The following is a 14,422-nucleotide window of genomic DNA, read 5'->3' as shown; positions in this document are numbered from 1 at the left end:
ATAATGAGCAGTAAATTTGTCAGTGTATAATGGCTTTCCCACTACACTAGCCATTTTACTTAGGGCTTCAGTCGACCAATACCCCACTGGTAGCCGAGGAAATCTCACCCATACTGGAATTGTGCTTAAAATATCTCTACTGAATGAGAAATCGATTTCCCATAGCCTTAGCACCATAGGTTTGTTTCTGTAAGTGTATGGACCTGACTGAAGGACTTGATCTCTATCAGCTATGGTGTGAAATTTAAAAATACAATAGCCCTCAGAATGAATCAGAATCTGAGGCTTAGTAACAAAATTCCACACATTCAGTACAAAATTTTCCATAGCTTTTTCATAAGGATTTTCTCCAATTGTGTAGCCAATTAGATAGGTTTTCCAATAATCCGCCTGCGATTGCAAATCATCCTCACTCAATTTGACAATTTTCTTACCATCTCTATCAATTGGAGGAACAAATGATAATTGTTTACCCATTTGTGAGCTGCGATTTCCTCGTACAATATCAGCTGCCGTAGGAATTGGCTTCTCCGATCCACTTGCTTCTGAATACTGAATCGTCTCACTGCTGGATTCATTGTTCCTTCCGCTTTAACCGGTTGAAGTTGAACATCTCCTTCAGAACTGCTTGTTTCATGAGCTTCCTCAATCGACTGGTATTTCTATGGAAGGAAACTTCCAAATGTGAGTGGAGGTAATTCCATTTGAACACCGTTAGCTGGAGTAATAAGCTTCTCCGACTGCGTATTAGTATCATGCACAGTTTTCCGGCGACGAGCCATTGATTCCGATCACAATTGCAAACCTTGCTATCGTGCGCCGAGAGCAACGGTTAACGTGCGCCTCTATTGTTTATACCCTCTACGGTCCAAATTCTAAAGCTTAAGCTCTCATTTAGGGACTAAGTGTCCCAAAAACACTCCGAAACTCAAAATGAATCTTCTCGGCAAACCACTATAGCAGAAATAAATATGGGGAAAGCAGTTAATAGGGGATCGGGCGTAAATTCTCAAAAAGACCGGTCGGGTCGTTACAAAATGATGCCAAATGCAAGAAATACAGAATCATTCAACATCTTATTGATGTAACACAAAATGTCATTAATGTGCAAGCTGAAAATTTTGTTGCACTTGACGTGCAACCGTACATTAGAACTGGATAAAGCTTTATGTGGTGCTAAGGATTCAGGAACTGTTCCATCATGTTCAGTCTATTTGAAAACATAATTTCATGCCATAGTTGCTCTCAGATGTAACCAGGAGCTTTAACCCCTCAAGTTTACTCTTTGTCTAGTTTTAATAAAAGGAGACAATTTAATTTAAAAAAATGCCAAAACATAAAACCAAGACCGAAACAATTATCAAACAGAAATCCCTAAATATAAGTTCAATCTGGAGAGAAGAGGGGAGAGAGGAGAGAAAAAAGGAAAAAGCGTATAACTAAGGGTGTGTTTGGTATGAAGGAAAATATTTTCCGAAAAATATTTTCCAATTTTCCCATGTTTGGTTCGCTTAAATGTATTGGAAAATATTTTCCTTATGAACTCATTTTCCTCCAATTGGAGGAAAATATTTTCCTTATCAAGAGGAGGGAAAACATTTTCAAAACTCCTTCTCAACCTTCCCTACCCTCACCAACCCACCTCACCCCCTCTCTCCAAAAAAGGCTTTTTTTTTTCAAATTTCAGTTTTTTCGTTACCACCCACCCTACTACCCCTCCACCCCACCCCACTCCACACCCACCCCCATCCCCATCCCCATCCCGCAAAAAATATTATTTTTTTTACCTTATTTTTTTTATTGCAATTTCAAATTTCTGTTTTTCGTTTTCTAGACCACTCATCCCCCAACTCCCCCCCCCCCTTCCCGCACAAAAAAAGAATTTACTTTTTTTTTGTAGTTTCAAATTCTGTTTTATTCATTTTTCTGCCCCCTGCCCTCCCTCCCCCCCCCCCCAAAAAAATTTTTTTAATATATTTTTCACTTTTTGCTTTTTTATTTATCGGTTTAAAGGTTCAAAATTTTACAAGTTCCAAAGTTATGAGTTCGGAGGTTTATGTGTTTGAAAGTTTTCGGGTTTAGAAATTATAAAGTTTACGGGTTAGAAATTTCGCGGTTTCGAAAGTTTAGCAGTTCGAAAGTTTATGAAAAATGTGGTTCGGAAGGTTGTTGGTTTGAAAGTTTATGGCTTCATGTTTATAAAATCTAAATTATTTATGAATACTCTTCATGAGAAGTCATTTTTCTTAATTTGCGTACTAAACACCGGAAAATGAATAAGATTACTACTTGTTTTTCAAGAAAACATTTTCCGTTATACCAAACACACCCTAAATCCCTTGATTGAAGGCACTAATAATTGATAGGGAGTCTTTTAAGGTGGAATGTTTATTTTTTGTAGCTAAAACTTGTTTAGGTCGGGTAAATACTAAAACTTGGACATTTTTGGTAATAAATTTTCAAATAGTGTATAGGAATGAAAAATTCCCTGAAATAGCTAGCGTTTGCAAAGTCATAGAAAAACAGCCACTATTTTGTTGAAACACGAAAAGTTCCAGCATAATATGTTGGATTATGGAGTTTCTGCATATAAACTTCCAGCATATTATGTTGGAACTCCAGCACACAGAAAGTTCAAGCATAATATGCTGGACATTGGAGCTCCTGTGTATAAACTTCCAGCACATAATAAAATTTTAGCACATTATGTTACGATAGAATTCAAACTCCAGCATATTACGATAGAATTTTCGGATTTTTAAGGGTGTTTTTGTTTAGATTTTATCTTTATATAAAAAAAGTGGCTAAATTTTAATTACTTTTAAAATTATAGCTATTTTTCAATTACCAATTGTAAATCTAGCTATTTCTGATTTTTTTCCCCCGAAAAGAAAAGGGGAAAACTTCAGGACCAAAAAAAGGAAGAGGAATTGAACCAACATGTATCAATTCACTTCACTTAAAAGTGTGACACACTTGATTATTACTACAGTATCTTCTTGTTGGGCACCAGTTACTGCTGAGCTTTTTCTCTCTCTAGAAAAAAAAAGCTCCCCAAACCACTGCTGAGAAAACTTTCACCCTTTCCAAATAATGAATATGGACATTGAATCATCATTGATTCCCCCAAAACCTCCAGATATCTCAAACGGTTGCAATACCCAACCTCCTAATAATCAAAAAACATCCTTTAAAGATAAATTAATTACGGAAGGTGGAACGGTAGATCTAGTTGCTGCCGTGCTACCACTGAAAGAAAACCCTGGTAATACCACCTTGCCAATAATACAACCAAACCTATCAATGGAAGAAAGGCTAGTAACTCTCTCGTAGGAAGATAAAAATAGGATGTATATTCCATGGCAATACTCCATTATCATCAAACTATAAGGGAAACGACTTCTATATCAAATTCTTAAGAGGAAAGTCCAGGATCTCTGGAGAGTCTCGGAGAACTTCCCCTTAATAGATCTAGGAGCAGATTATTATGTTGCAAAATTCCAAAAACAAGAAAGTATGGTAACAGTGTTGCAAGATGGCCCGTGGTTTATCTTTGGCCACTTCCTATCATGCCAACGTTGGAAACCAAATTTTGTAGCCTCTAATGAAAATCAAATCCACACGGCAGTTTGGATCCGTCTACCGAACCTTCCTACAGAATTCTACGATGGAATTATTTTACAAAAGATTGGAAATTCGATCGGTAGACTTCTAAAGGTAGATGCATGCACCTCTGCTACTCTTAGAGGTCGTTATGCTCGTCTATGTATAGAAATTCCGTTAGATCGTCCAGTTGCAAAATTCATTGTTATTGAAAGCCATAAACAATTAATGGAATATGAGGGTGACAAGATTATTTGCAAGAACTGTGGTTTGATTGGGCATACCATGCTAAAATGCCCAGTGACTAAAACCTCTTCAATACAAGAAAAAGAGAATAACGAGGAAGCTGAAGGAGAAAGGACTCAAAATTCCAAGGAGGACGATGGCTGGCATACAGTAACATTCAAGAATTCAAAGAAGCTGCAGAAAAAAGCCTCAAAAGCTTAACAGGTAAGTTTATTCAATCCCAAAAGTTAAAATTTGTCCATAAAGGAGCTTTTGCTCAACATCTTTCTCAACTGACAACTCCCTCAAACACTAACCAAGTTTATTTTTTAGACTATGCTAATGATAAAAATCGTTTTTCATCTCTGAACGAGAAGAACACTGTGTTGGACAAAGATTATCCTAAAAAAACTTTTATTATTAATAATTCTAATAAAATTAGGCATGGTAATATGGGTGACCTAGGGGACTATACCACTGAAACTAACCTACCCTCCCCTCCATTGGGTGATATCGATATAGCTTATGCCACCCCTACAGGTAGTAACCCAAACTCTTCACCTCCCCCTACTAACGACAAAAGAGGAACTCTCTCACCGTTACAACTGGCCACTGCAACACGGGCTGTGAACAAATGGAACAAAAGAATGGCAAAGTGGCCAAAAATTTTCATGCAAAATCTACAGAATCTAACAATATATCTTCCACGCCAAACCCTACCTTTTGCATGCAATTAGATGCAATCATTCCCTATCCTTTCTCCTCTACAAATTTACATTCCACTGAAACATCAAAGAATGCCAAGACTACCATTACCCAGTCGACGAAGATATCGTCTGATTCAAATCCCTCGCAACAACATTCCTTTGAACATGGAGAATCTCCCTCCTCTTCCACAACAAATGCCAAATCCTCCGGTCATCTATGTTCAGCCACCACTCTCACAGGATCACCATCCACTCTCTTGGATAGAACTCGGGTTAATGGGGAGGGGACTTATGTTCAACGCAACAACAAACGGGCAGGAGAGCGTCATCTTGATTCAAAACCCACAATATCTTGCTCAGCTAGTCTCAGAGGGTCTCCACCTTGCCATGAACGACTATCTGAACCATGTTTGGGTAAACAACATTCTCCAACCCCTAGCCCCAGCCCCAACCCTAAACCAGAACTTTGCTCAGGAAATGAGAGGTCAATGGAATCTACCCCCACCCTTCAACCATGTCCCAGTCCTACCACAAAACCTAGGGTTGGAACTTCCTTTCTTCCCCCCAGAAGCCCTTACAGCCCTGAATCCAATTTTAATACAGTGGGAGGCTCCCCAACCACTTCAGAATCCACCCCCTCAAAACATGCAGATGAATATGGCAAACATCATCCCAGACCCTCCTGTAAACCAAAACCAAAACCAAGGAAACCCAGTGGAAGAAGAGATGAACGCTCCAATAGATCTGATTGGGGAATCAGTGGTGGAATTGGGAAGTCTAAACGAAGTAAAGGTATTCTTGTTCAAAGAAAATCAAGAGAAAAGACACATACTAGTCTGTCTCCCGGACTTCTTCAAATGTGCAATGGATATACGACCACCTCAGGATCCGACAGTAGGCAACAAAGCAATGATCCTAGTACCAACTCTGAGGAGACTCTCCAACCCGTCCATGGAGAATGGACACAACCCACGCCAAATGAATAATATGTCTAGTCCTATAAATTTCATTATTTGGAACATTAGGGGAGGGAACAATGAGGAGTTTACTCGTAACTTTAGAGATCTAATGGTCACTCATAGACCATGCATGGTTGCATTACTAGAAACTAGGATCCATAATCATGGTTCTCTGATGAATGAGTTTGGGTTTTCGGAACTTATAGAGGTGCCAGCTGACGGGCAAAGTGGTGGGATGGTGGTCTTATGGGACCACACTAAGGTGACTGTGCATAACTTCATTAGGCGTAAAACCATTGAGGTACGTCCTACTAATATCAAATGGCTATTCTCCAGTATTTATGCTAGTACTAACATTACTAACAGAGATATGATGTGGGAAGACATTAAGAAACTTTCAGTAAATTTTAAAGGGCCTTGGCTTATGGGAGGAGATTTTAATGATGTTTTTAGCACTAGAGATAAATTAGGAGGTAGGCCTGTTAACCGGAGCCGTGCCCTTAAAATTTGGTCCTATTTAAATTATTGTAAACTTCTTGACCTTGGTTTTAAAGGTGCGAAATACACTTGGTCAAATCATAGATTTGAAAAAAATAAATTAATCCTAGAACGACTTGATAAGATTTTTGGGAATGATCTTTGGGTCCAACTTTTTCCTAATGCCTCGATTGTCCATCTCCCTAAGACCCACTCGGACCATAACCCTCTCCTTATTAATCTCCTCCCCAAAAAATATACACCGTACCCTAAACCTTTTAGGATGGAGCCCTTTTGGTGTAAACATCCAACTTCCCATAATGTGATGGAAAACTCTTGGAACTCTAATACCTTTGTGAAAGCAGTAGAGAATTTTAGATACAATGTACATCTATGGAAACATAATACCTTTGGTGATATCTTTAGAAATAAAAAGAGAATTTTGGCTCATTTGAATGGCATCCAGAATTCTTTGCACTACTATCATAGCCCTTTTCTCCAATCCCTGAAAAAATCTCTTATTTATGACTTTAACAACATATTGAAAATGGAAGAGGGCTACTGGAAACTTAGATCTAGAATTCTCTGGCTAAATGAGGGAGACGCAAATACTAGATTTTTCCACATTACAGCCACCAACAGAAGAAGAACTAATAAGATTGTATCTTTTAGAAATGATCAAAATATTTGGATTAATGATCCAATAGATATTGTTAATTATACTAGTAACTATTTCAAAGAAATATATACTACTTCCCATGTTCTTAGCGACTGGAAAGATATTAAGAAAGCTCCTAAATCATTCTCTAGCATAGACCTTTCATCCTTAGACAACCCTATCATAATTTCCGAAATTAAGCGAGCTTGTTTCTCTTTTAAACCTTTTAAACCACCTGGCCCCGATGGTTTACACCCCTTCTTCTTTCAAAAATTTTGGAAAATCATAGGCAACTCTGTTATTAATCTTTGTAAGGATGTTTTCACAAGTGGCAAAATTCCAGAAGGTATAAATGACACCTTTCTATGTCTAATTCCAAAAATTCCTAATGCAAACAACCTAAAAATTTTTAGACCCATTGGTTTATGTAACACCATCTATAAGATTATCACCAAAATTATTAGTAATCGCCTTAAGCCTTTTCTGGATAATCTTATTAGTCCTTATCAAACTAGTTTTCTTAAAAACAGGAAAGCTAGTGATAATGCTATTATCATTCAGGAACTGATGTTGAAATTGAATAAGTATAAAGGCAAGCACCACAATATGCTTTTCAAAATAGACCTTGAAAAGGCCTTTGATCGGCTTGAATGGTCTTTCATATATAGAGCCTTAACCTTCTTTAATTTCCCTCCTAGATTAATTAAGATCATTATGAATTGTATCACTACCTCTAGAATAGTTGTCTTAGTGAATGGAAATAGAACTCCTTATTTCAAACCAAGTAGAGGAATAAGACAAGGAGACCCCTTGTCCCCTTATATATTCATCTTATGTATTGAAATGCTTTCCACTCTTATCAATCATAAGGTAGACATACGGGACTGGAGCCCCATTACAATTGGCAATAGAAACATCTGCTTGTCTCACCTTTTTTACGTTGATGATCTCACATTATTGGCAAAGATTAATGACAAGTCCATCAATACCATTAAAAACTGTCTTGAACAGTTTTGCTCCTTGTCTGGACAGTCAATCAACATGACCAAGTCCAAAATTATTGTCTCAAAAAACTGTCCACCAAATACTATATCCAAACTTAAAAATACTTTTTATATAAATACTAGCAACTCTTTTGGTAAATACATAGGCTTTCCAATAACCAATATAAAGCCTAGAGCCAAGGATTTCCAATTTGTCCTAGATAATATGATGACAGACTAGGTAGTTGGAAAACTAATTGTTTGAATATGGCAGGCAGGACAGTGCTAGCTGCTTCTTGTCTAAATGCTCTACCCAGCCATATAATGAGTATAATGCAGTATACTCATTTGCCTAGGAAAATCCTTAACACTATTGATAGGATACAGAGAAATTTCATTTGGGGAACCAATGCTGGAAAAAAACTACATCTTATAAATTGGGAGACCATCACAAAACCTAGGAAAGAAGGTGGTTTAGGTATTCACAAAGCAAAAAATAAAAATCTAGCCAGCCTTGCCAGTCTTTCATGGAGACTTCTTAATAACTCCAAGGCCCCGTGGGCTCATCTAATTATTCAACTTTATGGGCACAAAAATACCATAAATAACTCTTCCTTCATTTGGACCAGTATCCTAAAAGAGTGGGATATTTGTAATAAAGGCATCACTTGGATTCCTTATAAAAATTCCGGTCTTAACAGTAGGTGGATTAACAACATACCTCCCCTCAGACATTGTTTTATAGGTCCTTTATCCCAATCGGACATTACACTCTCCATAAAAGATATCTGGAGTAATAATAATTGGGACCTCTCTAAGCTACCCTGGCATCTTGAAGAAACTATCATCAATAAAATAATGGCTACTACTCCCTCTAGCAGAAATTGTGACTTACCCATCTGGTCTCTCACTACTAATGGACTGTTCACGTCCAAATCCTGCTATACTATAATCGAAAAACCCCTTAGAAATGAGGAAAATTTCATATGGATTTGAAATCTCAACTGCCCTAACAAATTAAAATTCCTTTTTGTGGAAATGTCTTCACAACAAATTGCCTACTAGAAGCCATCTTAGTCATATAGGCATTAATATTGACCCTACATGCTCTTACTGTAGATTACAAAGGGAAATAATCAACCATATCTTTTTGGGATGTCATGCAGTTAATGAATTATGGACCTTACTAAAAATTGACACTAGTCCTATGATCCATAACCCTCATTGGCTAACCTTACTAAAAGACCATGACCCACCCCTAGGAAATAATATTATTAATTGGAAGGAACTTCTTCCCTTTGTCATTTGGTACATTTGGATGAATAGGAACAATAACCTCTTTAATAACGCCTCTGATAAAGTATACCCCAAACACGCTATCAATCAGGCTGTGCAGTATAAACTCCTAACCTGCAATGCTTATGATATTCAACGTCTTATCAACATTAAGGTTGGTTGGACCAAACCTTCTGGAAATAGTGTTAAACTCAACACTGATAACTCGTTCTTTCAACCCAACTCTCTATGCGGGCTGGGAGGGGTAATCATAGATAGTAATGGCCATTGGATTGTAGGCTTTCATGGAGTCTCTACAGGCTTATCACCAATTCATGAAGAGCTTCTGGCACTGAAAGCAGGCCTAGAGCTGGTCGTAAAACAAGGGCTTCACAGCATAGAAGTGGAAGTGGATTTCACTGACGCAATAAACCACCTAACAAATGGTTTACCATTATTTGATAACATCATCCTTGATTGCAGGTTGTTAATGATCCAGCTGAAGGTCCAAGTAATCCATCACACATTCAGGGAGGCCAACAAGCTGGCACACTTAGTGGCTAAAAGAGCAATCCAGGAGAATCCATGCAGCAGGGATCTTACTATCTTATATTAACCCCCCCCCCCTTTTTGCTTATGAAACTTTACTTTCAGACTCGGAAGGAAAGCCTTATGTGACTAAAAGGCTTAAAAAAGACGCTTGCCATAGACTAGCCTATTTTGATAATAAAAATGTCCTACGGGACATGTTATGTAATAGCCAAGTAGAAAATGCTCCTACGGGCGAGTATGATTGTATGAACTCTAATATTATGTAGCTAATATAAATTAGATCCCTGATTATCAAAAAAAAATGTGACACACTTGGCCTCCAACCAAACAAATCATTAAACAATCGTGTGCAATATCTTAGTATATCATTAATCCACAATATGGCCTGGCCAGCTAAGGTTATTAGAAAAGACAAAGCCTTCCATTTATGCTATTAAGGAGAAATTAATCAAATGAGTTTTGTTTTATTTTTTTAAACTTTTAGTGTATCTTACCTGGATTCTCTTTTTGAGCTTTTTGCCCCCCCCCCCCGCCCCCCCGCCCCCCCACCCTCCACAAACTCAATCACTTAATTACTAATCATGCCTAACTAGTGAGAAAATGATTGCTAGAAGAAAATAATCCTGTAAAGACCTTATGTGTTTTGTTTATTATTCTTTTTTGTTATATTTATTGATTTTCCATTGAGAGTGTCATCTAACTCAAAGTACATAGAGAGTGCTATATATATATATATATATATATATATATATATATATATATATATATATATATATATATATNATATATATATATATATAGCATGTTTGTTTCTCTATTATAAACTAGGGAGCTGTCACGAAAATTCTAGTAGTGACTTTCTTGTGATGCTTTGAAGAATATCAAGTTTACTTGTAACAAAATTATTGGCATAGTTGTCAAACGAATTAAAATGTCTATTATATATCAAATACTTTCTTTTCCATGATCTTATTTCATAATAAATCATTGATTGAGAAGTAAAATGTGAGTGAAGATTATTGCTGAGAATTAAGTGAAATGGTTTCCTTCTACCTCGCATACCTTTTCAAACCCCCTTAGAATATAGAAAACAACCTCATACTAAAGGGCATCTATGGACTAGCGAACAATAATGAAGTAAGTAAAAATTATAAGGGATTAGGATTCAAGTTCCACTAGAGACAAGAAAATATACGGTGCTTATTCTTTACCCAAAAATGAGTAACAATTGAATTTGTATACGGGTTTAAAGATATGTGATTTAATCTAATACGAACAATTAAAAATATCAAATAAATGAGATAGAAATGAAATAAATGTTCAAACCAGTTGCAACATTATGATCAAGCCTGAATTTAGGCTGACTAATGACCTTGTCCTCGGTAGGACCCTCGATTCAAACCCGGTCATGAATGAAGGACAGAACAAATGAGCAAAACTTTCACAATAGCTAAAAGACAGAAAATAAACTTGTATTGCTTTGATTTGCGTGTTATAATGTGTCTTACAAAAGAAAAACTTCTCTTTTGTATAGTAGGAGAGTTTCATCCCTAGAATAAATCTAAAAAAGGTAAAAATCCTCCCTTCCCAGTAATTACTTATCCATAATCGACATTGAGCGAGATCCGCGCTGATTGGGTGTGAATATCATGGCCGTCTATCTGTCATGTGTAACCGTTTTACCATATTTCTCGAGGTCTTTGAACTCATTCTTCGCCAGAGGTGTGTCGCTTTACCATACCCGTTGACAAGCACATTGTTCGTTCTCCCTCGATCTCGATATGAAGGGTCTTTAACATCGATTACAATCTCGTGCATCCGTGCCCTTCCTTCGTTTTCTCATCGAAAAATCGGGGTAGACGTTAACCCCGATTTTACCCGTACACAATTAGATGAAAAATAATATACCATTAAAATAGTGAGGATGGATATAAGGAGACCTGTACACCATTATCATAAAAAATTTTTAAAAAAAAAAAAAAGTAGCAGAAAACAACAAAATGGTCATTTTTAGTCTGTTCAAGTCATAGTTGTGATTTGTCTGGAGCCCGTTTGGATGGATTTGTTGTAAGTAACTTTCAAAAATCATAAGTTAGGAATTTTAACTTTTGACTTATTTTTGTCATTTTAGCTTAAAAACAAATGCTTAAAATTTTTTTTTTACTTTATTCAAACACTACAAATGGCTTAAAAGCTATTTTGGCTGCAAGCGGGCTCTTAGTGAGAAGTAATCATCAAAACGGCAATATACATATTAATAGTAAATTAAGTCACAGACATTTCTTTTTATTTCTTGTTTTTCTTCTTTTTTTCCTTTTGAACTATGTGAGAGGTCAGGTCACTTCCCTAGATGTAAAAGAATGGTGGTGCTTAACCAAGTGGTCTCCTACCACGTCCATTTACAAAATTACAAAATTACAAAATAGAGGGGCCAACTAAAGCACCACTGAAAAAGTCATTACACCCATATAAAAACTAGCCTTCTTAATTTTGTTTACCACTGTACTAAATAGGTCTTCCCTTGATTCAATATTGTACACATAAATGTGATGACGTTCTGAAAAAAGAGAGGTTAAAAATACGATACTTGCAGTTTAAATTATGAAGCAAAACCCCAAGGACATATTTATATTTTAAGCACCTAAAATATTCATATCAGCATCCATTTATTTTAACGTAAAATTTTACAGAAGCTCTTCAATATAGAAGTCTCTTAGAGCTAGTTTGGTTTTGAAACAAGTTATACAGAGATTATAATAAAGAGTATAAAAATATGTTAAGTAATATAGCAATTACAATACAAAAATTATTTTATATATATAGATAGTGTTGATGATGGGTTTGAGAAAAAAAAATAATGAAGTGAAATTTTGTCTTTTCATATTTAATTCATGTATTGTTATTCCATGCAATATTAGGTATAGAGTAATACATCAATTGGTATATTAAATTAATAACAAGATTAGTTATGCAAGATTTAGAATACAAACCATATATTGAATAAAGCAATATCAAATTTTATACCATAATTATTTCATCTAATTCCTCAACCCAAATGAGTCCTTATTGTATTTATGAGTATCATTCAAGGGCCCCCCCAATTGTTATTGCAATGTGAAATAATTCCATTACTTTTGAAAATGACAATCGTACTAAATGCACAAGTTCACAAGACTCCAACGAAGCAAGTCGTACATAGGCTCCATTCTATAATTTAAGGCATTACGTGTCCCACATTAATGATATTGAATTTAATTTTTATATACCGATAGTATAACTATCATGTCATCTATAAGGTAATTAGAGATAATAATCTATAATATAGTTGAATTTAGTTATTTAAAAAATAAGATTAATAACCTATTATAACATATTAATTTTCTTTAATAATGTAAATTTATTTACGTTATGAATGTCTATAAGTTAAATCCATGAATACGAGTTTAAGTTTTATAAACTATAATATATAAAGAATTCTCATGGCTAATGTAAAAAATGTGAGGCTAACACATAAAAATCTACAGATATAGTACTACAGCAAAAGGCGCAAACGAGAAGCAAAATTCATGTGACAGAACTGAAAAAATTACAGCTATACATATGAGATTCAACGTAAAGTCATTAAAGTAAAAAGCCACACGTGCAATTGATATTAAGTTTTGTATTAATTTAAGAAAATAAAAAATTAGTACATAGTAGCATGTAAAATAAATGCAGTAATGTGTAAGCGAAGAGTATAGAAGCATCTACTCCATTTTGTATTCCTTGAGATCTGAATTCATAACCACTTAGGATATAATATACTCATTTATTTTAGTTGTTGGAAGGATTTATGTCCTATTAGGCTAAATAATAATCGTTGTAAATAGTAGCTATATGGGGCCTCATTCTATGTCTTAATTTATTACGTGACACTACTCACTGTTAGGATCGAAAAAAATCAGGTGTCATGCGAAAGCTAGTAAAACAAACCTTAAGCAACGATAAATCTAATAACAAAAGAGAAATATACCAAAAGAGACACAAACATTTAACGTGGTTCGGTCAACTGACCTACGTCCATGGCGGAGATGAGCAATCCACTACAAAAAAGAGAGTACAAAATATCGAGAGAACAACCTCATGAAGAGGCAAACACAAGTGACACACTAACACTTGTCCCCTAAAGTTCTCCCCCTAAACAAAACTCTCAACCCCATATGGCTACATTGTGGATGCTACTGAATGATAAGGAATGATCCTCAATTTATAGAAGTCCAAACCTTTTCCTCCAAGAAAAAGGACTAGCCAAATATGGGAGATTTATAATTTCCTTATACAAAAAGAAAAACTCAATTATGGTAAGAAAATCAGGACGACACCTAACACTCACTGGCCAAAATGCATGAAACTTTGTGTTTTTTCATTCAATAGAGATCAGAGTTTCGAATATACTGACAATTGGAAGCTCTATAATGGTTGTTGTGTAATCTAGTACTAGTGATATATATTTCTTGACCATATAATAACTTCGTATGGTAAGAATCATTTCAATGATAGTAAATAACTTTAATTGTTACAAGACCTGGTTTCTATTCTCTTTTGAGTACTACTCTTCCCGCATGCAGTACAACTCACTGGCTCAAATGATTTTCTTGTTTACAGAAAAACATACCTACTTGCGACCATATATATATATATATATATATATATATATATATATATATATATATATATATATATATATATATATATATATATATAAAATTAAAAGTTTATACTTTCTTCGAACATTTCCAACTGGAGCACAGCTGTTAAGATAGCAGTGTAGAATTCTAGAGAAAGTTTGCCTAATTAGAACATATAAATTTTAGGATTATCTTAAACTAAGATATTGTAGAATCACGTTATATATGTATTATGCTATGCATAAATTCTCTAGTAATTGGCACTTGGGAAAATGAAAATGACTTCCACAAAGCTAAGTGTTCCTACTGGCCACAA

This window comes from Nicotiana attenuata, unplaced genomic scaffold (assembly GCF_001879085.1).
Source record: "Nicotiana attenuata strain UT unplaced genomic scaffold, NIATTr2, whole genome shotgun sequence".
NCBI lineage: Eukaryota > Viridiplantae > Streptophyta > Magnoliopsida > Solanales > Solanaceae > Nicotiana > Nicotiana attenuata.
Note: the sequence above shows the minus strand (reverse complement) of the source record.